Raw genomic sequence first — 24,894 nt, 5'->3', positions numbered from 1 at the left:
GACAAATTCAAATCTTAAAAGTCTTCTCCACAGATATTAGCAAACAACAACAAATACCCCCCAAACCCCCTTCAGTGGGTAACCTTAATTTGTTCCGTCTGCCAGAGACACGCTGCTGCTTCTTCTTTTTTTTTTTTTGGACACACTTCTTTTAAAATGAGTTCAGTTTTACATTATACCCCATTCACGGCTAAAGTTTTGGGATTAAAGCTAGGAGATCATTGTTGGAGTGTGTCTGTCTGTTTATGCATGTCTATGTATGTGCGTTCCAAACGCAGTATCTTTCTACCACTGCATGGTATTGTGAAAATTACTCTGTAAAATATCTCAATTTAATTGGCTTAAAAATAAGTGTGTATGAATTAAGTATTTTTAAATTTTAGAAACATAATAGAAGCTCACCCAAGTGTTTTTCAAGTGCACATGATCCAGCATAAGTTTTGGTAAACAAAAGCTAGTTTAAGTTTGTTGTTGTTTAACTAATACAGGCATGGCTTTAAACTGACCAGCATTAAGTATAATACGTTTATTCTACATAGATTTACTAGAAGTCAAATAAGCGGGTGCTATCTCTGTTACAAAATTGGTCAGCAAAAAAAAAAAAAAATAATAATAATAGGGGCGCCCTGGGTGGCTCAGTGGATTAAGCCTCTGCCTTCAGTCCAGGTCATGATCTCAGGGTCCTGGGATCCAGCCCTGCATCAGGCTCTCTGCTCAGCAGGGGGCCTGATTCCCTCCCCCTCTCTGCCTGCCTCTCTGTCTACTTGTGATCTCTCTCTCTCTCTCTGTCAAATAAATAAATAAAATCTAAATAATAATAACAACAACTTAAGATGAAGGCTAACCTCTTTAATATTTCATGAAATTTGAACAAATGAATTAAATAGATGTAAGGGAGGTAATAGTTTTTAAGTGAATTTTTTACAATGATTATTTCATGGTATGAAATACCCAAATTTCTTTGGTAACTTCCACTATTAAAAGTTTTGCTATGTTAAATTAAATGACAGAATTTTATTATCTAGATCATTTCCAAATAAGATAAAATACTAAGACATTAATTGATAAAACCAGGCTTCCTTTCTACAGAGAAACTAAAGGTAGTTGGGTCCAACTGTAAATACACCCTATGACATACTGAAAATTTTACTATGAGAAAACATATTTCCAGAAACTGTAAAAAAGTATTTGTAAATTTGCCAACACACAGAATGCTAATATAAAAGTTAATAATCATTTATTTCTTTATTTTAACTAAAAAGTTAAGGTTTTTAAGGGTTAAAAATGCTAATATATGTAATTAAAGCCACTGGAAATAATAAAGGAAACATCTTTAAATGCCAAGAAAGCAGAGTGTGTGTTTTCAGTTAAAAAAAAAAAAAAAGGTATGAGGAATGGGATATGTATTTTGCTGAGGGGAATTAAATAATTCTGTCCTAAAGAGAGGCTAATTATTTCAAAATGGAAAAGAGGAAAAACATAGGACAAAATCTAAATGTATGAAGAAAGTTGTAGAAAGTTTATGGAAAAAGAAATCTTTGGAAAGGACTTTTAATGTGTAGTCAAGTTGACTAAGATTAGAAGGAATTTAGTTAAGTTAAAGAAATTTTAATATCAAAAATAAGTTGGTACGAAATTAGAATTTGGTTTTCTCTCTGTTAAAAGGACAGAGTTTTCTTGAACTACTGATCTGCTATTTATAAGAGATTATAAAAGTTTTTCTTTCTTTATTTAGAACTTTAAAAAACATTTTATTCATGCGACCTACAGAGAACATTCTATGTACCTCAGTGTGCTAAGCATATATATTTCAATGAAATAGTGCCGTACATATTGTCAAGTTCAATCGACATTCTTAGAAACGAAGGTTTTGCATGTGTTTTTAAAGTATATGCAATTAGGCACTTTTGGGTAAATGTATCCATTCAGTGAGGCACACTGTACTTATTCACCTGCCCAAGTGCTAGTCCTGGAAATATATTTCTTTTCTTTTAAACGTAATTTCCCTAGAAAACAAAAATTTTGTATCTTGTCAAAATAATTTCCTGTGTCTTTAGCAGCCCCTTTAATTATTTAAGACAGCCGAGTCTTCCCTGTTGAAAGAGCTAAGGTTTTTGTTTGCTTTTTATAACTATTTAACTTTCTGCATTTATTTGCCTGTGAAGTCTTTACTTGCCGCTATGGTTAAATGGATAACTAAGTATTGTTTCCCAGTGACCTAAGATCCTATTTGACCAAATGTTTTAAAACCTCTGTGAATTTTTTTGCCAACTTCCCCCAGATCAAACGCTACATTAAGTCTTTTTAATCTTGAACTAACTTCGGGATATTTCTGAGGGTCCCTAGAACATCTCAAAAAAGGTGTTTGCTCTTCTCATAAAAAAAGAGATGTTAAACTAATTTGGCTTATTTGGTATGTCAAATGCATGAGAAGCATTGCCAAATAAAAAGTCGTACTAAGTCTTCTTCATGTTGTATGGTATAGGGATTCTACAAATTATAGGAATTTCCCACAAGCCCAATACATCCTGGTCTTATGTTATCAGTCATAATTCCAGTTTTATCTCAAAATGTTACGTGTCAGAGACATAAGCAAATTTCCTTGTCAGTTGCTCCTAATGAACTCTGAACAGATCTTTGATTATGGCCCTTTTTAGGTCCTTTGTCATTTACATATGGTTATTGTTTCACTCTGATACTCTTGCAAAAGTGTTTGCAAAAGGCTCATGGAGAGCATTCTAGAAAACAGGTGTCTGACATCCTTACTCTATACTAAAAAACCTCTGAACTTGATAAGACTTTGCAGAACCAGTAGAAAAACTGGATTCAAGCAAAACGAAGGACTGAATAAACTGAGAAGGATGTTGATAATTTTTTTGACTTTTTGCTTAAAACATAGCTTTTATTTTTAATATGTCTTTCCAATTCAAAAAACACTTTTTCTCTTTTCTCTGAAGTTAGCTGTGAGTTAGAGCAATTTGGTAAAATAGACCTTTGTGAACAAAGAGGAAACGTTTCTCTTTTTCTCCCTACCTGATCTCCCCCCCAAGAATTCAGAAACTCTCAGGGAGGAAACTCATTTCCAGGCCGCTACAGTTACTTACATGCATTTACAAAAACCATTGTTCTTGTAACAGGACACAATTGGGAAACATTGATTACATTACCAAGGCTTTAACCGGAATGTTGTGTTTGAGGGAGATCTACAAAGACTCAAATATGACCAGATAGGTTTAAAGAACAAAAACTGACTTTATGGAACAAATAAATTCCCCTAGAAACATCAGCCTTGTGCCTTGTTTACAGGGTTACCAGCAGCCCTTAGTAGGTGAGCAAAGAATGTCACTTCCTGGCGGATGCAAGAACCTCAGGATATTTTGGGAAACTTGAAAAGAGAAATGAACCCAAATCTACAGGTATTTTAGGCAAAGTCTGATGACAAGTCCTTGGCTTGGTTTCTTAGCTTCGAGAAGCTTTTATTTTATTTTTTAATTTAATTTTAATTTTAATTTTTTATTTATTTTTAAAAGATTTTATTTATTTATTTGACAGACAGAGATCACAAGTAGGCAGAGAGGCAGGCAGAGAGAGAGGAGGAAGCAGGCTCCCTGCAGAGCAGAGAGCCCAATGTGGGGCTCAATCCCAGGACCCTGAGACCATGACCTGAGCCGAAGGCAGAGGCTTTAACCCACTGAGCTACCCAGATGCCCCTCGAGAAGCTTTTGGAAGTCCAATCTGAGGGGCGCCTGGGTGCCTCAGTTGGTGAAACGTCTGGCGCTTGATTTAGGCTCAGGTCATGATCCCAGAGTCCTGGGGTTGAGCCCTTAAGTCGGTCGGGCTTCTTGCTCACCACGGTGTCTGCTTGAGATCTTCTCTCCCTCTCTCTTTGCCCCTCCCCCTGTCTTTTTTCCAAAGCCATCATGCAAGCTAAATTACACAACTTGATATAAAGTGCAGAGAAATTACCACGGCAGCTCATAGAGACAGAGACTGTCTTCATGGCTGTTGACATGTGCGCCTGCCACCTGGAAAGGTCACCAGAGACATTCAGACTGCAAACCTGGCAAATCTGTCAGATGGCCGCTGTCTGCCCTCCATCTGAAGATGCCGCCAGCCTCACATTTAGAAATCTTCTCCTCTAGCTACCCTCAGAATTCAGAAACGGGCTTCTACTTTGCTCTAATAACGAACGGTTATTTTTCTTTTGTTTCCGTAGACATGCCTCTTTTAAATACCTCACTGTCTGGACAATATAGGCCTATCCTTGGGAAGCCGCCTGCCTCACTGCTCCTGAAATGAGTCACAACGTTCTCAGGACTGAGACTGGTTCAGTAAGAGACAGAAAAATCCACTACTGAGCTCCTAACCTGACCCTGCTCTCCACAGATGTTAGCTCAGGTTTTAATAGGCAAGACGTCCAGGGAAGTTTCTGAGGAGGGAACTGATGGGCTTCAGAGAGGGCTGACCCCAAATAGGCCACTTTGGGATATTGATAATTTTGAATTTAAGTTACTCAAGAAACAGTGCGTGAAGGACACTCTGACCCTCCTTCGTTCCCCTGAAAGTAGGAAATAAATCTCCCCGGTGAAAGGTACCTTCCTTGTACCAGGAGGTAAAGAGACAGGCTTATCACCAGGGATATGGAATTCAGAGCTAAGAAAGTGATATAAACCTACTGTCTTACGTCACTAATTTACTACCCCAAACTTCGTTGTGTTGTCAATTCTTTTTCTTGTCACAAACTCACTGTTTCTTTGTCTGTAAGGTCTAAAACTGTCCACTTGGGTCACTTCTCGGAGTCTCATATTTCTATGAGCTCTCTACATCCAAAATTAAAATTTACTTTCTTCCCCCTCCAGCTGATCTGTTTTTGCATCAAATGAATTATTAGACCAAAGAACCTAGAAGGGAAGAAAGGAAGTTTTCCTCCCCTACACCGGGTCTCCTGATCAGGATTTACTCTTCTTGACATTCAGATAAGCTCTCTCTCAGGGTGCCTGACACTGACGGGCTCAGCACCCAGGACCTGGCGCAGGGGGAGAGAGGCCACGCTCCCTGGCGTCAGACTTGGGCTTTGTAATGACCTGGGATTCGAGTTTGCTGTAGATACTATCTTAAAAAGACATTCTCACTCAACACAAAGTCAAGTATGACAGGAAAAGCCTGAGGCGTTAGGGGTGACCACCACCCACTGCAGAGAGAGGACAGGAAGGAGGGCATGGTGGGCTCCCCAGGGGCGGTGGGGGGCAGGGCAGAAATGCAGGGAGGCCTCCTGCAGGGCTTTGCTGGCTTCCCAGGCTGCCGTATCCCTCTGAGCTGTCAATCTTGGCTCCTTTCTGCCCACTAATTTCCCCTTAAAGAGTTGTTTCCCCCACTGCTCCCCCTCTGCCTTTCTTGGAGAGCCCTTTAAAGCAGACCCTAAGTTAAATAAACACACAAGGAGACAAGCCAGGGCAGTGTGATGTGAAGGATGCAGGCAGGAAGGTCAGGGAGACCAGGGTTGCAAGCATGGGTGTGTATGTGTGAGTGAGGGTGCGTATGTGCATATTTGTGTGTGTGTGAATGTGTATCAATGTGTGTATGGATGTGTGTGCATGTGTTTGGATGTGTGTCAGTGTGCATGTATGTACCTGTGTGGGGATGGGTGCTGGGTACCCCGTAGCCCTTTGCCTCCTTCTCCTCTGTTCTGTTTCCTGGGCCTCCCATGAGTCTCTTAGGCAACCGCCATCTTCCCTGATAGATATGCCAAGCTCATCTTCAACTCACTCGATTTTAACCTGCTCCTGCCCTCTGCCCGCTGGCCTTCCCACTCTTCCTTGCTCCCTCCCTCCCTGTTCCACTCCTTCCATTCCTTTGTTTACTTTTCCAGTGGAATAAACTTCCTATGATTTTAAAAAATGAACATGCGGCTACACGTAGGAATGGACAACAGGAAGGGAATGGGCCGTGTTCTGAGCTCAGCTCTCCACACTTTATGTGGGTTACGGGCTTAACTGTGGTGACCCTATGGGCGGCTGGGAAGATGCGATGGGATAACACACATAGAACATTCAGAACATGCCTGGCACGCAGTAGACATTGAGGATTACTGAGCACTCCCGTTATTGCAGGATTTCCCATCAGCAGGCGTGGTGGCCACAGCCGTAGGTCCCACTCTGGATCCACACACCTGGTCTGCCTCATAGTCTATAAATGCTGTTTTCTGTGTGGTCAGTTTTTTGCTTATCTGACTTGGAAATGGCTGGACTACATACATGATTTTCATGAGATCCCTAAATCTAGTGAAGAACAGAGAGACTTCTAGAAAGATCTAGAGCCCAAGAGTTGGCCCTACCTACCGTTGGGACAAGGCCCCTCAGAAGGAGATAGGAGAACTGCCCCTGCCTTTTGTGAGAACTTCATGACTGGGGAAATCCATTCCTCTTTCTGCATTTCAGTTCTTAAGCTACAGAACAGGGACAATGAACCAAAGCCCAGTATTTTGTGAGGGCCAGCGGGCTGATGTCTGTGACAGCCCTGGAAAGTCTGAAAGCCAGACAGATGGGGGCTGAACTGGCAAAGCTATTCTTTCTCACCCAAGGAAAGAGCCCGAGGGAAAATCACAGTAATTTGGAGCTGGACTGAACTTGACATTTATAGTTCAAGTGAGGCATTTTACACATGAGAAAGCAGGACAGGAAGGAGAGGGTGCCGTCCCCACTCAGAGCAGACACCAGGGTCGCTGCACAGGCTCCTCTCACTAGACCACGTGGAAGATCACCCAGGGAGTCCAGGTGTGGCTCCGGTCCCACTGACAGACTTGCCTTGGGCAGTTCTCAAGGCACCCGTTGGTACTGACAGGTGCACATGCTCAGGAAACCGCCACAACTGAGGCATAGAACCCTTTCGTCACTGCACGAGAATTCCCTCATGCCCCTTGGCCGTCAGCCCCGCTCTCCACCCCACTCCAGTAACCATTGCTCTGGGTTTTGCCCCTCTATCATTCTGACTTTTTTCAGATCATCCTATGTCTTAGTCCATCATCAGGGCTCTTATAACAAATATACCACAAACCGAGTAGCTTAAGCAGAACAGAATTCATTAGGTCCCGTTCAAGAGATGAAAGTATTAGGAGATTCAGCCTCCTGGGAAAGCCTGCTTCCTGGTGCTTCTCGCTGAGTCCTTGCGTGACCCAAGGGGCAAGGGCCCGAATTCCCTTCATGCCAATGCGCCCCGCTCCAAATACCATCACACTGGGGGTTCTGGTTTAACACATAAATTTCGGGGACACAAACTTGCAGTCTATGGCATCCTATACGTGGAAAATAGAGCGTGCGGCCTTCTGAATCTGGAGTTCGTCACTCAGCCTGATGCATTGGACATTCATCAGTAACTGTCGCATGTATCAGAGGGGGGCATTTTATATTAGCAAAGCGTTCATGCACGGAAGCATTACAGACTGTTTAACCACACACCAACTAATGTACATGTGGGCAATTTCAAAGACTTGATAGTCAAGTTTTTGACTATCAAAACAAGGCTGCTACCAAAAGTCACCTACTAGAGCCTTCCCCTATCCCTTCCTCCCCAGGAAAATACCTAAAAGTGAAATCCTGCGTCATCGGGCAAGTATATGGTAGGTAACTTTAGAAGGAACTGCCAACCTGTTTTTTCAAAGTTTTGCATCCTTGCCAGCAACATAGGAGAGTGCTACTTGCTCTGAATTCCTACCGGCACCTGGTCCTGACAGTCATCTTATTCATTCCGTTGTCAGAGGTGTGAAGCCCTATCTCAGGTGTGAAATGGTTTTAATATTTGCCTGGTAACTGATGATGCAGAGCGTCTTTTTGTATGCTAATTTGCCATTTTTAAGCCCTCCTTGGTAAAGCGCCAGCTGAGATCATTTGCCCACTTTCTAAAATTGGGCTTTTGTTTTCTTGAATTTTGAGAAGTATTTAGATTTACTGGATATAAGTCCTTTAACTGATTTATACGTGGCAAATATTTTTGTCCCTGTCTGTGCCTTACCTTTTTATTCTATAGCAGTGTCTTTTGAAGAGCAGAAACTTTGTAGTTTTGGTGAAATCCAATTTATCAGTGTTTTTCTAGATTCTGCTTTTGGTGCTGTATCTAAAAAATCTTTGCCTAAGATTTCTAAAGTCATGAAGATATTTCTCCCATATTTTCATGGCTTTAGGGTTTACCTTTATGTCTGAGATCAAGTTTGAGTTAATTTTTGTATGTGTGCAAGGTATGTACTGAAGTTGCTTTTTTGCATAAAGAAAATTTGCATTTGTTGAAAACACTATGTTTTCTCAACTGAATTACTTTTGCACTTTGTCAAAATCAGTTATTCCTCTATGTGTGTCTATTTCGGGGTATTCTGTTACTGCTGTGCTGAACTATTTATCTACTGCAATTCTAATACCACATAGTCTTGATTAGTGTCAATTCATAACGTCGTGAAATCAAGTAATGCTAACTCTTCCAACTTTGTTCTTTTTAAAAGTTGCTTTGGGGGGGGCACCTGGGTGGCTCAGTCTTTAAGCTCGGCCTTTGGCTCAGGTCATGATCCCAGGGTCCTGGGATCGAGCCCTGCCTCGGGCTCCTTGCTCCACAGGAGACTGCTTCTCCCTCATCCACTCCCCCTGCTTGTGTTCCCTCTCTCCCTGCCTCTATCAAATAAATAAGTAAAATCTTTTAAAAAATTGCTTTGGCTTGTCCACATTCTTTGCCCTTCACTGTAAATTTTAGGATCAGTTTGTCAATTTCTATAAGAAAGAATAAAAAAACAAGAACAAAACCAAAAATCCCTGCTGCATTTTGATTGGAATTGTGTTGAATTGATGGATCAGTTGGAGCAGAACTGACTTCTGAATAACATTGAGTCTTTTGACCCTTGAACAAGGTATCCTGTACCTCTTTTTAGGTGTTCTTTAGTTACTTTCAGCAATATTTGTAAGTTTCCAGATCTATTGGCACGCATTTCATATTTGGGTGCTATTGTAAATAACATTTTTAAAAATTCAATTTTGCATTATTTATGGCCAGCGTATAGACATACCATTGCTTTCTGTAGATAGATCTTACGTACTGTGGTCTTGCTAAACTCACATGTTCTACTAGTTTTTAACAGATTCCCTCAGATTTTCTACACAGATGATCATGTCATTCAGGAATAAATACTTCTACCTTTCATAACTCAGTGACTTTTTATTTTTCTTGCCTATTTTCACTGGCTAGATCTTCCATAGAATGTTGAATAGAAATAGAAATAGTAAATATGTCTTGTTCCTAACCTTAGGGAGAAAACATTTACTATTTCATCATTATGTGTGACGCCGGCTGTAGTTTCCATTGCTGCTCCTCGTCACATTGAAGAGGTTTCTAGCCTCTGTGAGTTTTTGTCAGGAATGGATGTTGGAATTAATAAAATGTTTTTCTTGAGTCTACTGAAGTGCTTATATAATTTTTCTTTCTTTTTTTTAAAGATTTTATTTATTTATTTGACAGAGATCACAAGTAGGCAGAGCGGCAGGCATAGAGAGAGGGGGAAGCAGGCTCCCCCTGAGCAGAGAGCCCGATGTGGGGTTTGATCCCAGGACCCTGAGATCATGACCTGAGCCGAAGGCAGAGGCTTAACACACTGAGCCACCCAGGCGCCCCATACAATTTTTCTTTTTCTTTTCTTTTTTTTTTTTGTTAACAGGGAGAATCTTGAATGTTAAGTCAATCTTGCTTTTCTGTGATAAACCCCACCGAGTTTACCCAATTTTTATTGATTTGTTAAAAGTTTGCTTAGAATTTTTGTATCAGTTTTCATGAGGGATATTGAGCTATAGCTGTCTTTTCTTGAAATATCATTGGTCTGGTTTTGGTATCAGAGTAATGCTGGCCTTATAGAATGGATTTGAGAAAATATCCTCCTCCTCAATTTTCTGCAGGAGTCTGTAGAATTGGCATTTTTCTTCCTTAAATGTTTGGTAGAATTCCAGTGAAGCCATATGGACCTGGAGTTTTCCTTGTGTGAAGGTTTTGAAATTGAAATTTCAGTTTCCTTAATAGATATGGGGTTATTGAGGTTATATTTGGAGAGTTTTGGTGGTTTATCTTTTTTAAGGAATTGAACCATTCTTCTATAACTTGTCAAATTTATTGACATGGAATTTTTCACAAGATGCTCTTTTTCTCCTTTTTGTGTTTGTGGAATCCTTAATGATACTGCCTCTCTTGTTCCTGATATTGGTAATTTGTATCTTGTCTCTTTTTTCTTGATCTGTCCAGCTAGATGCTTAGTTTTTTCACTGATCCTGATGAAGAGCCAACTTCTGGTTTCATTGACTTTCTTTTCTTTTTTTTTTTTTTTTTTGCTTTTTCTGTTTTCAATTTCATTGATTTCTGATTTTATCTTTACTATTTCCTTCCTTCTGCTTTCTTTGGGTGTAATTTGCTCTTCTTCTTTATAGTTTCTTAAAGCAAAAAACTTAGATAAATGATTTGTACCCTTTTATTTCTAATATAAATATTTAATCTTATAAATTTCCCTCTACACTGTTTTCGTAGCATCTGCCAAACTTTATAAGCTTTATTATTTTTGTTCAGTTCAAAATATTTTCTAATGCCTCTTGTGAAATACTCTCCAATCGATGAGTTATTTAGAAATATGCTGTTTAATTTCCAAGTACTTAGGGGTTTTCCCGATATATTTTTGATGATTTCTGATTTAATTTCACTGTGGTCTTAGGAATTATTTGCATGATTTAACTTTTTAAAAATTGTCGAAGTATGTTTTTTCCCATAAACATTGTTTACCTTGGTGAGTGTTCTATGTGTATTTCACAAGGAAAGCATATGCTGACATTTTGGAGTCTTCCATAAACACTGATTAGGTCAAGTTGGTTGATAGTGTTAGGAGGTTTCTTCTGGCCTTACTGATTTTTTCTGTTTGTTTATTCTACAGATTACTGGGAGAGGAGTGTTGAAATCTCCAACTATGATTGAAGATTTATCTATTTCTCCTTTCTGTTCTAGGAAAGTTTGCTCTATATATTTTGTGCCTTTAAAAAAAAAAAGATTTTATTTATTTATTTCAGAGAGAGAGAGAGAGTGCAAGCATGAGTGGGGGTAGGGGCAGAGGGAGAAGCAGCCTCCCCACCCAGCGGGGATCCCAGGACCCTGGGATCATGACCTGAGTGAAGGCAGATGCTTAACCAACTGAGCCACCTAGGTGTCCCATACTATTCATTGTAAATCTCTATTGCCATCTCTGGAACACAAGAAGTGCTCATTAAGAATTTGTTGAATGAATAAATGCCTAAACTTGAGAAAAAAAGAATGTTCCCTCTATGTCCTATCCACACTGTGACCATGTCCTTTTCTTTGAAAGACATCCATTAGTCAGCTTTTGCTGTGATAATAGTGTATAATAAAGAATTCAAAAAACCTCAGTGGCTTACAACATCAGCTATTTTGCTCAGTGATCTGTGGGTCATGGGTCTGTAGGATGACTGAGTGACTCTTTTATTTGGGGCTTAAGTCTGTTCTCCAGATCTGGTGTTGGGAGAGCAGCAGCTGCCAGAAACACACATTTCCCCAGGCTGGATTCAGAAGCTTAAGAGGCCAAACCAAACCACAAAGGTACATTTAAAGTACATCTGCTTGTATCTCATGTTCTAACATTTCACTGATAAAAGTCATAAAACCTTGGGGTGCCTGGGTGGCTCAGTGGGTTAAGCCTCTGCCTTTGGCTCAGGTCATGATCTCAGGGTCTTGGGATCAAGCCCCACATCGGGCTCTCTGCTCAGCGGGAAACCTGCTTCCCCCTCTCTCTCTGCCTGCCTCTCTGCCTACTTGTAATCTTTCTCTCTGTCAAATAAATAAATAAAAATCTTAAAAAAAATTTTAAAGTCATAAAGCCTAAAGTTAGCCAGGGAGATTTTAAACACACACACACACACACACACACACACTTTACATTGTCCTTATGGATACTCTGAGACGTACAGCAAAGCCATATGGCAGAATGTGGACCTATAATTCCATTGTAGGGAGAGAGTGAAGAGCCAGTAATGCAACTGGCATGGATGCCTTCAGTAATAATTGTGAACACATATGTGTCTATACATAAGGCATTGTTCTAATCATTTTGCCCATATGGACATATCAGGTTTAATAATGCCTTTTATACGGGCTTATGGGTGGATGGAGATGAAAAAGTTCAAACTGGTTTTTGTATAGACTTATAGAGTTGTTTTTTAAAAACATATTTTATTTATTTACTTACTTATTTTGTGTGTGTGAGAGAGAAAGAGAGCAAGCGCAAGCGCCAGCAGGAGCAGGGTGGGAGGAGCAGGGGAGGGAAAGCAGACTCCCCGCTGAGCTGGGAGCCTGATGTGGGGCTCGATCCCAGGACCCTGGGATCATGACCTGAGATAAAGGTGGACATTTAACCCACTGACCCACCCAGGTGCCCTAGACTTATAGGGTTGTAAAGGATACTGAAAGTTATGTATGTTATAATGTTGCAAAAGGTGCTCAAATTTTTAAATTCTATGTGAAAAACAAATCTGTCATGGGAGGAGTCCAAATACTTCACATTGTTATTCAAGGAGTTGTCTGGAAATATTGCCGTTAAAAAAATCCATATATACCCTTTGTATTTATATCAACGAGTATCAATCAGCAGATATTTATGGCATTCCTATTGAATACAAGACTTTAGATGGTGTACTGTTCCTGTCCTTGGGGAACTTTAGATCTAGCCAGGAGGAAAAAGGCATTTCCATGAAGACAACGAATTGTAACTCAAGGCAGAAAATGCCAAGTGCTAAATAACAGCTGTGAGGACAATGGAATTTCAAGGAAGGCCTGGTCCATGCCTTTGCCCTACAAAAGTACTGACAGGTCTGCTATTAAAGGTTCTATAAAGACTAGTCATCATTAAGCCCAGATGCCTTCCCATACTTTTCTATTTGGTCATGTCCTATCTGAAGATTTGTTTCAGACATTCATAAGAAAGGTGGATTGTTACTGATTATAGCACTTTCTAGAACTCCAAAAGTGTCCTAGAGAAGCAGGGCACAGACTGTATTACACTTTATTGATTTGGTGAACATACTTAATACCTCTGACCCTTCTTCTGTCTTCCACTCTCTCTATTTTTTTTTAAAAAGATTTTATTTATTTGTCAGAGAGAGAGCACAAGTAGGGGGAGCAGCAGGCAGAGGGAGAAGCAGGTTCCCGATTAAACAGGGAGCCATGGATGGAGCTCCATCCCAGGACCCAGGGATTTGACCTGAGCCTAAGGCAGACGCTCAGCCGACTGAGCCACCCAGGAGCCCCTCCACTCTCTATTTCTAGGTATTAAGAGAGTGCAGCCCACAAGAAACAGATGTTTGTTCAAAGTCTTCACACCAATGCTCACAAAACCATTGCCTCCTTATACTTCATTCTTCAGTCTTGATTCTTTTTGTTTATCCAAGGGTACTAAGGCAATGTCTGTCTACACACGGAAATTTCTGTTTACGATAGAAAGGGAACTAGAAGTTCATTTCCTTTCAAGGTCATACTGTTTTTGCCAATCCCAAATCTAAGACTAGGGTGTGGGAGGGTGTTATGATTCCTGAAATATAAGTGCTGTGAAAAGTTGTGTTTGACCTTGAGTTATTCTCTTTGAATAAGATCTTAGAGATAAGGTATCTTTTTCCCATTCTGATTTTTCTCTCAGCCATTGATTTCAAGGTTTTTGTTCAGACACATTATACTTTTCGTGATATATATGTACATATATGTATATACTGGCCCTTAACTCATAGGACACATGATGTAAAATTGAGGTCAGTTTGAGAACTTGAATCCCTGTGGCTCATAAAACACTTACAGCATGGATCTGGTCTTATTTGATCCATGAAATAAGATACCTGTCCAACACTCCATTTCCCTGGAAATCGGGTTATACTGCCTGGGGTTTCAGTTAACATCCACACTCAAATTTTTGGATTGAAAGTGATGAAATATGCCTTTCAAAACCAAGTAATAACAAGTTTCTTTGTAGTCACTTATTTCCACAGAACCATCCCCATTGTATTTAAATTTTGAGGTACAAGAGGAAAAAATGGGTGCCCATGTCACTTTTGAGAAGTGACTCTGAAGAGAGTGAGTTTAATAATCCCTTAACCCTAAGGCTGATGTTGCATCTTTCTGTGATTCTACCCACCAGCTTTGCTCATCTACCTGTCTTATGTTTTTGATTTATGTGCAAATCCCAGTGCGCAGAAGCCTTCAAGAGGAGCGGGGCATTCATTCACCATCATCTTACACTCTGTATGTGTCTTTGGGCTTTCTTGGCTGGCAAAGGAAGGAAGGAGGGAAGAGGGGAGGAGAAGGAAGGCAGGGAGAAAGTAAAGAAGGAAAAAGGAAAAGGACAGAGAGGGAAGGGAAGAGAGAAAAAAGTGTTTTGTGTTTTTGTAAATATAAAAGTGAGGATATTCACACAAATCATAAAAACTGGTTAATTTCACTTCATCAAAATTAAATACTTCTTTTCATCAAAAGATACGATCGATGAACACGGAAGAACAGGGCACAAATTCAGAGAAAATATTTGCAATGCATATGTGATCATAGACCTGAGTAACAAAGCTCTGGAAGAAAACACAGGAGAAAATCTTTGTGACCTTGGGAGAGAAAAGATTTCTTAGATACCAAAGAAAGGCAAAATTCATAAAGAATTAATAAATTGGGCTTCAGCTGTAATTTGAAAAATACTGTTACGAGATGCACCATGAACCAGGAGAAAATATTTACTGATCACATATTGATAAGGGATTTGTGTCTAGAACAAATAAGGACTCTGGTAACTCAGTAATAAGAAAACAGTCCCTCCAAAAATGAGTGGAAGATTTGAATACACTTCACCACAGAAGACACACAGATGCAAATAAGCATATGAAAGGACACCCGGGAGAGCATTAGTCATGACAGAAATGCAAATTAAAAGTGTAAGATACTCCTACATTCTTATCAGAAAGGTTTTTGAGAAATAGACAAACAAATCTGGCAAAACCAAGTGCCCATGAGGCTGGGGGTGGTGCAGCCCGTCTGGAAAACAGTTTGGCTACTTCTTCTAAAGGTAAACATTTTGCTTGACGGAGCGATCCTGCTTCTAAGTATTGATAAAATACACAGGAAAACATGTCCACACCAAGCCCTAAATAAGAATATCTACAACAGCTTTTTTTCATGGAGCCCAAAACTAAAAACAACTCAAATGTGCCTCAACTCATGAATGGATGTACAAACTAGTGTATCCACGCTGTGAACTATCAATTTATGCAAGAGTATGAATTAATTCCAGAAAGTTTGATGCGATGTTAAAGAAGCCAGACCCAAAAGGTTACACATGATGTGATTCCATTTCTGTGAGAGAAACAGGTCAGCAATTGAGGCAGGTGAAGGGACTGATGACAGAGAGACTCGAGGGAACTTATTTGGGGGTGATGAGTGACTTCTATCTTGATTGTGTTTGTTGTGATTGATTATATCGTATGTGTTTGTCAAAAGTTATAGGATTATGTACTAAAATGTAATCTATATATCTAAAATATATCTCATTAAACCTGATTAAAAGTAATTATCCTCTTTTAACCATAACATTAATAGATGCAGTTAAGGGGATGCCTGGGTGACTCAGTTGGTTGAACATCTGACTCTTGATTTCGGTTCAGGTCATGATTCCTGGGTCATGAGAACGAGCCCTGTGTAGGGCGCTGTGTTCAGTCGGGGGAGTTTGCTTGAGATTGTCTCTCCCTTCCCCTCTGCTCACATATGCTCTCTCTAAAATAAATAAATCTTAAAAAAAAAAAAAGTAGATGCAGTTAAGAAAAAAAAGATAGCCAAGCCAAACTGAGTATAAAAAGTTCAGAAAATAAATAAACAAGGGAAAAGAAATAATCACCTATAACTATAGCTCCTACAGATGATCTGTGTTAACAGCACGAGGTACATATGTTTTTTAATATAAAGTTTTAGAGCTCACTTGGATTTAATATCTTTGCATGACCATTTTCTCCTATGCTATCATTCCCCATGGCCACAGGGTACTCCACTGTATAAACATACCCCAGATGATTTGACAAATTCTCTATTATTGGACATTAAGGTTATTTATAGTTTTTCACTTTCATAAGTGGTGCTGCTCTAAGCATTCTTATATGCATATTTGTGGATAACCGTGATTTATTTCTTTAGGATAAATTCATAGGAATGACATTGCTGGTTCAAAGGAAAGGCACATTTTTAGGGATATTTATATAAGTGTTATCAAATCGCCCTGCAGAGAGTTTGCACCAGTTTCCCTAAGCCTATTTTTAGGTTCTCTTTCTTTTTATCCCCATTTCACAACTTTCCTTCTAAATTCATCCTGTCCCTCTCTTAATAGAAAAATTCCAGCCCAGAAACTACTCGTCGGAGGACTTTCTGAGGGGCTGCATGTGGAAGAAGAGGGCCTTGTGAAAGGATCCTGTTGTAGTCCCTGTCTCTTCTCCTGCCCTCCTCACTTCCTATGGGCTGGAGCTTGCCCCCACCAACTAAATAAGCTTAACTTATTAGTTAATAATTCTTTTTTTTGTTTGTTTTAAAAAATATTTATCTGAGAGAGAGTGAGAGAGAGAGAGAGCACAAAGGGAGGAAGAGGCAGAGGGAGAGGGAGAAGCAGACTCCCCCCTGAGAAGGGAGCCTGACGTGGGGCTCGATCCCAGCTCCCTGGGTTTGGGAGCTGAGCTGAAGGCAGATGCTTCACCACACAGGTGCCCTAATAATTCATTTTTCTCATAGAATAATTTTAATTACCAAGCTAAGAGGACTGAAGCTCAATGGGAAAAAAAAAATCAACTTCACACTTAATTTAGTATACAAACCTATGCTAATGTGTGATTTCTGATCAATGCCATGTGTGCTGAAAACCTCTTATGGAGCCCAGTGCGTCTGTCAAGGACTTTCAGAGGTTTGAGACCCCAGGCTTAGGCTCACGGGTCTGGAGGAAACAACCAGGAATAAGGGGCCCCCCGTTCTAGGGAGCACCCTTTCGCTGGTCAGTTCTGAGTCCCACACCCGTCCACTCACCATCCGGTAGCCCCGGGTCCTTAAATAATTACTTTAGTGAAGCCTAATAATGTCCCTCTTACCTGACGTTGTGAGGCCAAAAGAAGACATTGCTTCTAAAAGCATCTGAAAAGCATCAAGTATGATTTGAAACTGCCTATGAGTATTACTATTTTTTGTTGTGATAACACTGAAGAACATTCCAGAAAGGATCAGATCAAGGGTTCAAGAACCCTCAGTTCCACTCCCAGAAACCTGAATGAGTGCGATGACCCTTTCCCTTGCCAGGTCCTGGGGCTAATCCGGGGGGGCCGAGGGTGGTGTTCTCAGAGAGTTCTTCTCCGACCAGCCTCTCAGATATACTCCTATCTTTAGTTTTATCCCTTCAGAAACTGGTCTTAATCCTGGAGATGGCAAGGAGCTGTTCTGATTACATTTCGGGGATCTGGGGCAAGAAGTCAGGTCTGCATTTTGGAAAGAACGGTGGGGCGGCAGGCTGGGGAGGAATGGGAGGAGCGCCCACAGGTTGCCTGTCTGCCTCCAGTCCTGCTCTGCACTGTTATCGCTCCCTTGCCACCAGGTTTCCAGGTAGATGGGGCCCTTGGAAGGCCCCAGAAGCCTGGTGGGGAGCAAGTAAGGGAGAAGGTGGGGTACTTCCACTCCTTCCCTCTCTGGCAGCATCTCCTTTAGACACTGCATCTCTCCAACCATTCCAGCTCCCGCGGAGTTTCAGCCCTGGTCACGCCCCTGACCCCGCCTCTGGGCTCTGGCCAACTTTTCTCCTCCCTGCCCTGGGAGCCCTAGCAACTTCCTGCAGCTCTTCGAATTGCCTCCAGTCTCCTGTGGGGCTCCCAGCTTTTCTATCAATTGCGAACCAATTCCCTATGCTCAATTTCCACTTTTGGAAACACCTAGAATGGCTTCTGTTATCTGGATTGGATTCTGAGGGACTAAGAGGGGAGCTAGAGCAGGTAGCAATTCTGTTCAACAGGCGTTCATGAAAAACTCAGGGTGCAGGTCCAGTCCCCAAGGGGAAGACAGGCAAGCAGATGGACAGTTGCCTTGGATTGTTGTACCAAGTGCACCATGGGGGTGTGGACAAGGACCTGGCAGCCCGGTCACAAGGTCATGGCTCTCGCTGGCATCTGGACGTCAAGACTCAAGAAGAGCTTGAACAAAGGCAAGGGTGATTGGAGAAAGGAATTGATGGGCAATTGGATACGAAAGATGAGAGAAAAGAGGAGCTGGAAAAGGTCCACAGGAAACCTTGGAGAGTTTCTCTAATTCTGGAGGGGACCTCCAATTCTGCTTCTACCCCCTTTAGAGTGTGGAATTCTCTCCATCTTTCTAAATGTAGTTCAAAAGCTATCTCAACCATGATTTTCTCTGCTGTGAACACGAATTTTAAAAGCTTTATTTAAGGGGCACCTGGGTGACTCAGTTGGTTAAGCACCTGCCCTCAGCTCAGGTCATGATCTCAGGGTCCTGGGATCGAGCCCCACATCAGGCTCCCTACTCAGCCCAGAGTCTGCTTGTCCCTTTCCCTCTGCTCCTCCCCCCTGCTTGTGCTCTCTTACTATCTTTCTCAAATAAATGAATAAAATCTTTAATAAATAAAAATAATAATAATTAAAATTAAAACCTCATTTTTTTGTTTTTGTTTTTTTAGTAGCCTCCAGGCCCAACATGAAGCCTACCCTGTGGTTTGAACTCAAGACCCTGAGATCAAGACCTGAGCTGAGATCAAGAGTCAGATGCTTCACTGACTGAGCCACCCAGGTGCCTCCTGGCTCTTTTGTTTTTTAAGGTCAACACCATTGACCTCCCCAGTGGAAATTCCTTTTCCCACCTCTGTACTTTCCTACCACTTCCTCTTGGCACTGTTCAAGCACACCCCCCACTTCTCTTATATTCTAATAAATGGTCTGTAAGAAGGACTAACACTTAAAAAGCACCTGCTATGTGCCAGAAAAGTATTAGCTTGTCCACCATTTTGTTCCCACAGTGACCTATGTGGGGAGGGAGCGGCTATTACTAGTCTCTGTATTACAGATGAGGAAACTGAGCTGTGGGAAGATTTAAGGATTTGTGCAAGGATGCACAGCGATTGAACAGCAAAGCCCAGACTTAGTGTGTCTCCAGGGTTTACACTGTTAATTACCCCATCACATAACGCCCTCTGTACACTCTCTCTCCATACTATGTTCAGACTCTTTTCCTACAGAGAACATGAAACTTCTTGGGATGCTGGTCTTGGATATGAAGAAGCATATACTAAACCCATTTCTTGAACCCCCAGGCCTTTGCACATGCTGCTTCCTTGTTGAGAACATGTCCTCTGACCTTTGCCTGGTGGCTTCTGCTCAGTCTTCGGGTCAGGTTTGGATACTACCTCCTGAGCAAGATCCCTCCTGCCCATCCTAATAAATCAGACTCCTCTCCCCTGCTCATTTCCTTCAGAGCACATTGTTCAAGTTATGTATTTGTTTGTTTGCTTCCTTGCATGGATTCTGCCTTCCTCAACTAGATTACAAGTCTGCGAAGGTAGCACACACACCCGTTGTACTCACCACTGGTTGCCCATAAGGGCATCTAGCACATAGTAGAAGGCAAATTAACAAGGAAGGATGATATCTTCTCACTGGAGTACATAAAATATGTTCTCATCCTCATGTGACACCCTTATTAAGAAATAATTCTGAGTAGGAATGCGATGGAAGGAGCAATCATACAGAAATTGGAAACTGGGAGTTTTTAAAAGATCCTAGAGGTAAGAAATGTAGTGATCTGAAGGGGCACACGTACCTGAATGTTTATAGCAGCAAGGTCCACGATAGCCAAACTATGGAAAGAACCTAGATGTCCATCAACAGATGAATGGATAAAGAAGATGTGGTATGTATATCCAGTGGAATACTATGCAGCCATCAAAACCCGAAATCTTCCATTTGCAACGACGTGGATGGAACTAGAGGGTATTATGCTAAGAGAAATAAGTCAGTCAGAGAAAGACAATTATCATACGATCTCTCTGGTATGAGGAATTTGAGAAACAAGACAGAGGATCATAGGGAAAGGTGGGGAGAATGAAACAAGATGAAACCAGAGAGAGAGAGAAAAACCATAAGAGACTCTTAATCTCATGAAACAAACTGAGGGTTGCTAGGGGGTGGGGGGTAGTGTTAAGTTGGCTGGGTGATGGACATCGGGGAGGGTATGTGCTATGGTGAGTGCTGTGAGCTGTGTAAGACTGATGATTCACAGACCTGTAACCCTGGTGCAAATAATACATTATATGTTAATAAAATTAATTAATTAATTAATTTTTAAAAAAGATCCTAAAGGTAAGAAAAGAATGATACAAGATATTCTCAAAGAAAACAGTTCCAGTGAGCCCATCAGTGGAATATATAACTTCCCTTAAAAAAAAAAATGACTAAGTCTGTTGGGCCTGCATTTACTTAAGTTTTGTTATCACTTTCATATCTGAGATGAACCCAACCCGCATTTTGGTTCACCTGAGTCATGGATGCTTTCCCAAAAAGTCCCTTCACACCCTGACTCAGGCTCCGGGGGAGATGCCATGGAAAACTAAGACATCAGGGTACAACTGGTGAATTTCATGGTTAGTCACGAAGCCCCTGAAATTTAACACCTGTTAAATTGCAACTATAAATTTTGCAATTTTGAGATGAATGATAAGCCATTGAACCTGAAAGCAAATTATAGCAAGAAGGCCTTATGATAACAAATACTTGTCACTGAGTTATGAAATCAGCATACACAGGCCCTGCCTTTGCTCACAGATTATTACGTGTGTTGGTATATTGGTTAGCCTCCCAAATGACAAGATCCCAGCAGCTTTCAAATTTTTCTTTGAAGAACTTTAACATTTGAAATAATTCAGTTCCTTTGTGTAACATATTCTACTTTAGGAACGGATGTCTGGCTAATAATAGTACAAAACCTGAAATAGGAAAAGGATTTTAAAAACTTTTCTTAACTAGGTGAAGAAAATACCGACGAGATGTAAGCAGCAGCAGCTTGGCAAGTCTCCTCGGGATCTTTAAATACGTGTGCGCACACGCGTGGGCACATACACTATCATTCAGTCACCAAGTATTTGGTCAGCAGTGTGATCGAGTCAAATATGCAACAGATGGACCCATGGTCATGTTTCTTTGATCCCTGGAGGCGCATTTTATAGACTAGGAAACTAAGGCATAAAGAAGCTGAGTACTTTAGAAGGTCATCTAGCACAGTGCTCCTCAGAGAGGAATCCTTGGACCAGTAGCATCCCTTGGAAGCTTTTTATGAATACAAATCTCAGAGCTCCCAAGACCGAGAGAATCAGCATCTACATTTGAGTAAGATCCCCTGGGGTTTTGGGTCTAGTCCTCACAGTGTGAGAAGCACCAGTGTGGTGACTCATACTGGAGGTGAGATGGCCATCCTGACCTTCTGGTTTAGATACAGTGCCCCACCTTGGGTCTTGGTTGGGATGTCCTCTCTTTCAGGGAACTTCCCATGACCTTCCTCATTCTATTTGTTGTCCCTACCATGAGATTTCAGGGTACCCTCTACTTTTGAAGTCATGGAAACTGCCACATTTTATAGCCAATAAATGCAGACAGGCAATTCAATAGGCAACTACAAGAAGCTCCATGAGGGCCAGGATCCCATGTTTTATATCCTGGTGCTCAAGGCACACTGGATAGACAAATGAGAGACATGCATTCAGGGGTATCTTCTTCCCCAGAATAGTTTCATTACAGAAACACCAGGTACATGTCTGTATTTGAGATGACCTTTTGGGTCTGTCTTCATTTAAAAGCTTCAGGGCAGTCTGTAATACTCCCATTTCCCTTTAGAGCCCTAGCTGGCCATTTATGAGGTCTAGTGAATGAACTTCAACAGCTGGTAATAACCACACCTCAAGTATCATCCCAATAAAATCCAGTAATTAGGGCAGCACCTTTCCTATCATTTTCAGGCCAGAGGGCCTCACCCTGTCCCCTAATTACCATGATCTGCAGGGCACAGCCCCAGGAAACAAACAAGGAAGCCCTTTCTACCAGCTCTTCCTCAGTCTGTTGTCAATTTACAGAGTGGCCCTGTCTCTTCCTGCTAAATAAACTGCTGTGGTTTGGTAAGGAATTGTTGCCTCTTTCTTTCTTTTAAGTAAGATTTTATTTATTTATTTAGCAGAGAGAGACACAGCAAGAGAAGGAACACAAGCAGGGAGAGTGGGAGAGGGAGAAGGAGGCTCCCCACTGAGCAGGGAGCCCAATGGGAGGCTTGATACCAGGACCCTGGGGTCATGACCTCAGCTGAAGGCAAAGGCTTAACGACTGAGCCACCTGGGCACCCTGAATTGTTGCCTCTTTTTAAATGGTGTTTGAAGCTCTGGGTATGACAGTATTTGCAGTCATTAGAGGTCACTCGCTGGTTGGCTAACTCACAAGCTATTTCAGAGGGTAGGATCCTTGAGGAAGCAGGCAGTTAGTAAATGTGCTGTACACTCACACACACAAACACACTCATGGAAGATGTGTGAATTGGCTTTGGAGGCTTTCCAGCTCTTCTAAGCAAAGTGGTCAGTTCTCTAGCTGACTTTTAAAGTTTCCCTGGGATTAAGGTACCTCCATACCAATGTTGGATTTTTTTCCAAAGTCTGCTTTCCATGTTAGTCTGGCACGTACATAACACTTTCTTGAAGACTGGAAAAAGAAGTTCAGATGATAGTGTAAAAAGAAACGCAGAACACCATGTATGATGCGTGAGTGAATAATGCTGTCCTACGGGCATAGGATTGGGGTGGGGTAGTGGAGCTAAATTGCAGGTAAGAAAGCTATGTTGAAAGCAGAAAGAAGGGGAAGGGTGGTTCAGTTAGTTAAGCATCTGCCTTCAGCTCAGGTCATGATCCCAGGGTTCTGGATTGAGTCCTGCATCAAGCTCCTTGCTCCGTGGGGAGTCTGCTTCTCCCTCTCCCTCTGCCTGTCACTCCCCCTGCTTGTGCTCTCTTCCTCTCTCAAATAAATAAATAAAATCTAAAAGAAAGTAGAGAGAAGTGCTTGAATGCACAGGCTTACAGATAAAATTTGAGTGGCTCTTGAAAATATTACCTAGGTAGCTTATGGGAGACTACTCTTCTAGAAATTACTTTAGAAAAGAGAGTATTCTCTGGACTGGCTTATGTTTAATTCTCTGTAGCGGGAACAGCATGAATGGCACAACCTTTATATGGACACTTTTTCCCCCCAGTCCTCTGATATCCCCTTCTGCAGTGCCTGAAGGGGTTGTGATTTCTGTTGGCCCCTCCCTTGTCTACTCCAAATCCATTAAAATTCTCACCTCCACAAAATCTTTCTAGACAAACGAGAATTAGACACAGGGATGCCTGGGTGGCTCAGTCGGTTAAGCATCTAACTCTTGATTTCAGCTCAGGTCATGATCTCAGCATCGTGAGATCGAGCCCCACACCAGGCTCTGTGCTGCGCATGGGGCCTGCTTGAGATTCTTTCTCTTTCCCTCTCCCTCCCTCTCTTTGCTCCTCCCCACTCTAAAAAAAAAGGCGGGAATAGACTTCAAAGTCTATTTTTTTCCTGAAAGCATAGCAGAATTGATATTTCATGAGGTGCCTCCAAAGTACCCACTCAGCCTAGACTCTTTTATCTGACTTTACTGAATCTTCCTGACAGCTGTGCCTCTTTACCTACATCTGGTATATTTCATTTACTTTATTTCTTTCTCAGTCCAGGCAATTTTAGGGGGATTAAGTCATTTACCTATGGTCATGCAAATTAACCCAAATAATTAACTCTAAAACTCATACTCCTTTCCTTTTTCCTTCCTGCTTCTAAATGTGCTCATTTTTTTTTTTTTTTGCATGCACGTAGACATGCAGGCACACAAAATCTATCCTCAACATTCAATAAAACACAATATTTTAATTTATATCTACATTAGATGTCTATACTGTTTGTAATAACCATCTCTTAAGTTTTACATGATTGGGCTCAAATGTTGAAAATATACATTTTCTTTTAATGATACTGAGAATTCCTCAAGGGACAAGCCCAACATTTTCATTGGTTTCCATTCCTCCTCCCATCTGGCCCCCTAGCTTTAGCACAGACAGTTCTGGCACTCAGTAGATATTAGTACGTGTTTGATGACCAACAGAAGACAAGAGGTCTATCTATTGAACTTGCTTTTTCATTCATCTTCAAAAAATCCTGGCAAGGAAACCCACGAGGTGTCCTATTCACAAAGGAGAATCCACTGCAAATGCCTTTCATCCATCTGTCATCAACACTGCTTTTTAAAAAATTAAGCTTCCTACCTGAGGTTCCAACTTAGAAATCTGCCCATCCTAAATAGAACCAGAAGTCTTTGTCAGTAGCTAAGGATATGGCCGGCATGGGTGGACTTGGCCTTGGCTCTCAGAGCCCATTCAAGGCTATGGGATTATAATGCATGATGAGTCAGGACAGGAGCTAATGGCCCAGTGACATCAGGCTGAGCCATTTCAGGGAGCTAAATATTGCACCGACAGCCTATGCTCTGTTTTGCCTCTCTTACAGGATTTTAACCGCAATTCACTATTGACTACTTTTTAAAATATTTCTCTTCTGTTGTCATGTTAGATTTTTTGTTAGGCCCCCACGGACTGAAAGCAGTGTGTTAGTCAGGGTCCTGGCAGGAAAAGGTGGGTATATGCAAATGAGGTAATTCAGAAAGTGTTTTCGAGGGACATTTACCTAAGTACAGACAGAGTTAAGGAAAACTGAGCAGGGATGGAGCAGGGACCTG

The 24,894-nt window shown here is 41.3% G+C and overlaps 2 long non-coding RNA genes across 3 annotated transcripts in view; one reads left to right on the top strand and one right to left on the bottom strand.

The window, feature by feature from the left end:
- The window catches only part of LOC123936998, a 64,447-nt gene extending 44,756 nt beyond the window's left edge, over positions 1 to 19,691 (top strand). The window contains exon 3 of the long non-coding RNA XR_006817398.1: positions 18,749 to 19,691. This is a non-coding gene — a long non-coding RNA (uncharacterized LOC123936998). The remainder of the gene's footprint in view (positions 1 to 18,748) is intronic.
- LOC123936997 overlaps positions 1 to 24,894 on the bottom strand; it is a 35,472-nt gene that overhangs the window by 4,439 nt on the left and 6,139 nt on the right. The window lies entirely within an intron of this gene.

Source organism: Meles meles, chromosome 2 (genome assembly GCF_922984935.1).
Source record: "Meles meles chromosome 2, mMelMel3.1 paternal haplotype, whole genome shotgun sequence".
NCBI lineage: Eukaryota > Metazoa > Chordata > Mammalia > Carnivora > Mustelidae > Meles > Meles meles.
The sequence above is the reverse complement of the archived record's forward strand: the minus strand, read 5'-3'. Positions and strand labels throughout refer to the sequence as shown.